This window comes from Elaeis guineensis, chromosome 8 (genome assembly GCF_000442705.2).
Source record: "Elaeis guineensis isolate ETL-2024a chromosome 8, EG11, whole genome shotgun sequence".
NCBI lineage: Eukaryota > Viridiplantae > Streptophyta > Magnoliopsida > Arecales > Arecaceae > Elaeis > Elaeis guineensis.
Genome location: NC_026000.2, coordinates 23,193,318 through 23,200,135, shown reverse-complemented (window position 1 = coordinate 23,200,135; position 6,818 = coordinate 23,193,318). Strand labels below are relative to the sequence as shown.

The following is a 6,818-nucleotide window of genomic DNA, read 5'->3' as shown; positions in this document are numbered from 1 at the left end:
ACAGTCCTACAATTGCCGACTTCACGTGAAATGAGTCAAAAGTCGGCGGCGGCCGACTTGATAAGTGCCAATTTGGAGTCACGTTCACAGTTTCTCGTGCTAGCACGTGGAATGCACGTCCGGTGAAGCTTCGAGGGTGAAACTGGTAATGCCCGAGCAGCCCGACGGTCTGGGTCACGTGCTGGGTTCGGAGGGGTTACGGAAAAGAGGCGAGATTGGATCCGTGGCGGGGGTTTTGGGCGTGAAGTTGGTGTTACGTGGGAAGCAGGTGGGAGAGGGGGATGTTTTTAGTCCCACATCGGGTAGGGAGAGAACGCCACACATGCTGAGGTATTTTAAAAGGACCTTGATTTCAATGTTTTCAAACCACGCAGCTGCGTGGTGGGCACAGAGCGAACTATTCTTTCGCCTTTTACTAAAGAATACCGTGTGCCCGCCACAGAAAGCAGCATACGCCAATTTTTGGAGGGTCAGTTTCTTAAAAATTGGCCCTACAAATTAATTATAAATTTTTTTATTTAAAAATAATAATTTTAATATTTAAAAATAATAATTTTAATGTATGGTAGCGGGGCTTTGTTGCTTTTAGTGCACGCCAATTTTTAAATGCGCGCCTGGCGCGTGAGCTGGGGGGAGAGGCGAGCGCGCCTCTTATTGTAGCGTAAAGGATGTTATGAATATTTTCCAATCTAAAAATTTTTAAATATTTAAAATAGATATTAAAATTATTTATTCAGTCAAGATAATTTTATGTTATAATTTTTTTAATAATTATAAATATATTTTTATATTAAAATTATCATATTTTTTTAATATCATGATAAGTTTAATAATTTAGGATTAACTATTAAAAAATAACTATTAAGAAGATATGGTGGTTTAAAAATATTTTTAATAAAAAATTATCATATTTTTCAAGATACGGGAAAGTGATCTATATTTTTTGTGAATCATTCTTTCATGTTGAGGGTGCCATCTCGATCTCAGTCAAAGCCAATGCTCTCATGAGCTCGACTAATACTGAAGACATATGGTCAAGCTCCACTGACTTGATCTCTTCAATCGAAGATGAGGAGAAATCAGGCCTAATTAGGCGGACTTTTTGATTTGGAAAGAAATTGATCTTCTTATCGTGGTAAGCCAAATAAGGCAACTGTCCACGCAGGAGAGAATTCGTGCAACAGTTAGGCGACAGCTAGTTTGCTTTACATTCTGAATGTAGGACGTGATTTTCACCAATGTGATTCACGCACAACTGCAATAATGATCACCGATCAATATGGGAAGGATCGCTGCTCCCCATCTACAAATAGAGGAGAAAAGGGAATCCCAAGTAAATCTTAAACTCTAGCAAATACTCCTCTCTTACTCTGTTCTCCGATTATCCATTGATTTGAATGTTGAAAGATCCCTCGGAAACACTTTTAATTAGGAACTTTGTTTGTGGGTTCAATCTCCATCAATTAGCATACCACCCACTTCGGCTCATTCCAACTTAAGTTGACCTCAGCTTCAACTCGATGCCTGTCAGACCTATCAACCTCGAAACCAGCTTAGGAACCGATAACAATAGATTGGCGTCGAAGGAAGGGCTTCTATTTATAGCCCTATTTTTAACAAAGAGAGTCCGTTTCAGCCACCATGAGATCACGAAGAATTCGTTTGGTTTGTCAGAAGAATTTTTCTTCACAAGAAGTAATTTCTTGAGAAGTTATTTTTTGAAAATAAAATTTTAGTATGTTTAATTGACGGTGAAAAAATGACTTATTATAGAATGACTTATGTTTGATTGAGTATTTATTTTCTTAGAAAAATTATATAGAATATTTATTATATCTTTAATAGATATAAGATCATACATTTTTGCTCTTAAATTTTATATAAATAATAATATTATATTTATATTAATATAAATATAATATTAATATATTATAATATAATATTAGATCAAAATAATTTATTAAATTAATATAATATTAATATATATTAATATTATACTAATATAGATATAAATATAATATAATATTAATATTAATACTATATTAATATTAATAAAAATATTATATTAATATAAATATTAAAATAATATTAAAATATAATTAATATTATATTAATATTATATTAATATTTAATATTTCATCCTAACTATTATATCACTATTTAGTATTTCATCCTAGCCATCCATTAATATTTTACAAAATCTTAACCATAGATTTTAAAAGAATATTTTTGGAAAGAAAAATAGATCATTAATTTTTATCCCATGAGAAGCCCCAAAATCTATCTCCTCTATGGGTTTTCATATCCCATAAAACATGAGAAGTGTCTTCCATATGAAAAACTTTTTTCATTCTCTTTTATCTTAAAACTTCAATCAAATAAGTGGTCTCCTCTCTACCTCCCAAGAATTATCTCTTCCCTCCACTTCCAACGAACTAAACGAGTCTGAAGAGAAGCATCAGATGCTTCGCATTGCTCTAACGGCACTCTGCTAGAACCTACAGCGTCCAATCCCCTTGAAGCAATGCTCCATCTCAATAGGTGCATGCAGTGACCAACGAGTAGTTCGAGCTGCTCGTCCAACAAGTGCAAACCCTTATCGGCATAGTGCAAGAAATGCAGCAAGTGGTTATGACCCAACCACCCATGATGCCTCAATAGGCCTCGATTAGCCTTTGAATCAACAATCTTCTCCCCACAGTCTGAGGTAGGGGTGTCTCAACAGTCATGATTGACTTGGAAGCTCTGATAATAGGTGTAGAAGGCACTCCTCGACCCTACAGTTGGGCAAAGACTCACCTTTGGGACCTTGCTCACCTTGACACTGAAACCATCAAACCTTTGAGGATGTCAAGGTAGGGAGGAAACTTCAAGAGATGAATCAGTGATCAAGATAGTTTAGGACTGAGCTCAGCTCTAGAATGGTGAGCCAGACTTCAATGCTGACACCCCCCCTTTCACTAGGAGGGTCATAGATGATTCGATACCGCTCCGATTCAAAATACCGCAATTGGAGCCTTATGATGGGACCACTGACCCCATCAAGAGTCTTGAGAGCTTCAAGACTATTGTGCTCTTCTGTGGAGCCACTAGCGGCATCCTTTGTTGAGCCTTTCCATCTACTCCCTGAAAGGCAGCGAGGTACTGGTACTCCAACCTCCAGTAAGGCTCAATTGACTCTTTCAAGCAGCTCAGCCGAGTCTTTGCAGTGCATTTTGTCAGTAGTCAAAGACAACACCATAGCTTGGATTCTCTCATCAACATCAAGCAGAGGGTAGGCGAATCCCTCAAGAAGTATATGAGCTGCTTCAACACAGACATCCTGAAAGTACGTGATCTAGATTGATCGATTGCCATATCTTTGCTAAAGGGTAGACTTCAAAAAATCTGTTCCTTTTCTACTTAAAGAAGAGGTACCTTAAGAACCTTGTCGAGATGCTGGCTTGGATGAAGAAATATACAAATGTCTAGGAGGTGATGGAGCTACATGAAGAGTCGATGATCGAGAAGCCTCAGGAGGGAAGGGGCTGTGATGAAGAAAAAGAGGTGGGGCAGGGCAAGAAGGCCACCAAAGTGTAAGAAAGTCACGATAATCGAGGACCCCACCATGCAATAACCAGGTCAGAATGCCTCCTCGAAACCGCTAGTACCATCATGACCATAGCCACAGTATCGAGGAGTGCGACTCTGCAATAAGATCGAGGCACTCATCAAACGATGTCGGCTCAGGCAATATGTGGATGCATGGCCGAACCAAAATGATGCCCAAATTGAACACAGACAATCTAAAGGAAATTCTGAGAATAGATCTACTACGAGCATCATCAATACTATCTTTGGGGGTAGGTCGACAGACTGACCAGGAGCTGTAACTGAGCCAAAGAGAATGAGAAAAGTTGTCACCGAGCTAGAAAAGCCTGTATCAGATTGACAAGGTGGTGCGACTCAGAACTCATTAACTTTGGCATTTAGATGGGACTCTGGTTCCCCGAATATGAAATTCAAAAAACTCACAAGTTGGATTCATTGAAGTCAAGCCGAAGCCAAGCCTCTCCTGATCTGAGAATGGCAAGAGCAAGAAGAACCCCTCCTTGCCCGAGTAGTGTGAGTCGAGCCAAAGATGGCTGGCCCTGTCTACGCATGAGGTCGGCAAAATCTGATCTGGATCACTTGGGATACCCTCGAGCAGGATCCCTAAGCTTCTCATTAAGTGTGAGTTAAGCCAAAAGCAGGCCAGCCTCATTTGAGCATGAGGTCAGTATAAGTACATTAAATATCTTAAAAGAAGTATCAAAATATCCACTAATTGACCTTTATTCCTTAAGAATTGATGCTTTTACTTGTGTTTTGTAGAAAAGATGATTGTCAATACAAAGAGATTGATTTGTAGATTAAAAAAAAATGGAGAGTAAATCAGACTCAAAATGGATCCTGAAAGAAAATTCAAAGTATCCCCAAAAATCAGCTCAAAAAAGCCAAAATCAGCCCAAAAATTAGAAGAAGCCCAACCCAATTAATTGCTCGATCCACGACGGTTCATAGAAAATAATTTGCACTTCGGTCCATGGTGGCTCACAGAAACAACGATCGATTCACAATCTGTCCATAGACCGGCATGCATCGGATCTTCACGTGGCTCACGAGAATAGTTTTTTTTATTTTTATCATGATGCATAAGCAGAGCAGGCTGAGTTTTGCACTATCAGACAGTGGGCAGTAATTCAAGGCTTGATCGGATGGTCCATAGCAGTTACCGATTGAGAACTAAATAGAAGCATCTTTAGTGCACCATCCAATGGTCAAAAACGAAGATCAAGCAAGATCCAATGGCCAGTATTAATTTCGATTTGTTTTGAGATTGTTTGCAGCATGATATGGGGTGTTGGACGATGATCTGATGGCCAGAAAAAAAGTTCACGTAGGGACGTGCTTGGGACATGATTTCGAGAGTTCTGATGTGGCAATGAGTCTTGTGATGGGTAGTATTCCGTAAAGAGATAGGAGGTTGGATACGGGTATGACTCGGGAGTGCTGAAGGCTATAAAAAGGAGGCACTGCAGACAATAACAGAGGACAGAATAGAGAAAGAGAGTGGAAGCAGGGAAATATGCAACAGTGCAAGTAGCAACAGTCTTCTATATTTTTTATTTATTCTAGTATTTGTTTAGGGGAGAGAAAAAGGAAGAATATAGAAGAAGAGCTGAAGATCTCTATGCACGGCTAGATACTTCTAACTCAAAAATACGATGAAGTCTGTAAATAAATTTTTATTTTTTTTATATTTAATTTTTATGTAATAAAATTATGCTTCTATTTCATATCTTTTTATTTTTCTGAGGTATTAATCTAGTCTGTATGGCCTATACTCTCTACAGACGTGCCATGATCTTGAGATACGATACGTACCTAGGAGAGAAAGATTATAGCATGTTAGATTAAATCTTATATCTTATAATTAGACTTAAATAGTTTATACTTCAAACAGACAAGTCGTGATCTACAAATATGGTCTGTACCTCTCAGAGATAAACTATACTAATATCCTAATCACAAGTATTAATATTATAAAATAAAAAAAATAAATTTATTTTGCATGGTAGATTCAAAATTTTTGAATTATCTTTCTGACTTACTTTTATTTACAAATTACTTTACACTTTTAATTTAATTCTTGCTGTTTTATTTTTAAATTCTTTCACAATCAATTCTCTTTTATTACTTCTTCATAAAATAATTATCCTAGATCTCCATAGATACGATCCTGGCTCATCCTATCTATATAGATTGAGTTGATTTTTATTCTTAACTGCTTATGATAGCGATCAAATTTTGACGTCGTTGTCGGAGATCTAGGTATGATTATTTTTTTTGAAAAAAATAACTTTCTTTAGTCCTATTTGCTTTCTTAATTAACCTCTTTAATTATTATTACTTCATTTTAGTTGCTTTATTTTCTAAATTATCTTTTATTCTTGTTAGCATAAAAATAAATAAATTAAAAATTAAAAAATTAAAAACTTTCTACTTGCTTGGAATTCTTGTCTCTTGCATAGCATCTTCATAACACATCTTAAGGGCACAAACCCTAAACAAGATAAGATGAAGATTTTATCATCCTTTCTTGGCCCATAAATTATAATCTTGTATTTTGTATTAACTTAAATCTTAATTTAAAATCAATTAGATGTTGGCCTCTAAGGACTCTCGAGCTCAATAAGACAAGAGACCCTAAGAGTTAGTCTGGATTAGGATTAGTCAATTTAACTGGTGTCAAGAAAAATGGTTGAGAGATAAGATCCTAAAGAAAGATGATTATTTAATTGATTTCGTTCACTTATCTGATCAATTTTAATTAGTGTCTAAAGAAAACAGCAGGGGGGACCAATCTTACAGTTATCTGGCCTTTACTTGAAGGGCTCAAAGATAACCTTAGTAGTTAGAAACTGTCTAGATCTAGGATAACCCTTAGCTAGGATTGATTATTTAACTTGATTACTAACCCATAATTTAAACCTAATTAAAGCATTCTTCTCTATCGTCTCTAGATTTAGGACTCCTTAGGGCTCATTTTTAGAATTTTCTTCTCATCTATCTCTCCTTTATCTTCTCTCTTCTATTATTAAAAAAATTCTAAAAAATTATAACTTGAAAAAGAGCATCTGGTCGGTTAGTGAGAATAGATCCAAACCCTTCCAAGCCCACTATGGTAAACTCAAACATGAACCTCAGGGCCTGAAAGACCTTTGCTATCCAGTTAGATCAGCCCAATCCTCGTGTATCCAACTGCCACAAATCGATGTCAATTTTGAAATTAAACC

The 6,818-nt window shown here is 36.5% G+C and overlaps 1 non-coding gene across 1 annotated transcript; it reads left to right on the top strand.

Moving 5' to 3' along the window:
* The first annotated feature begins 372 nt into the window (after positions 1–372).
* LOC114913650 (U5 spliceosomal RNA) lies at positions 373–490 on the top strand. Its single transcript, XR_003799563.1, has one exon. It is a non-coding gene; the product is annotated as a U5 spliceosomal RNA (small nuclear RNA).
* The last annotated feature ends 6,328 nt before the right edge of the window (positions 491–6,818 follow it).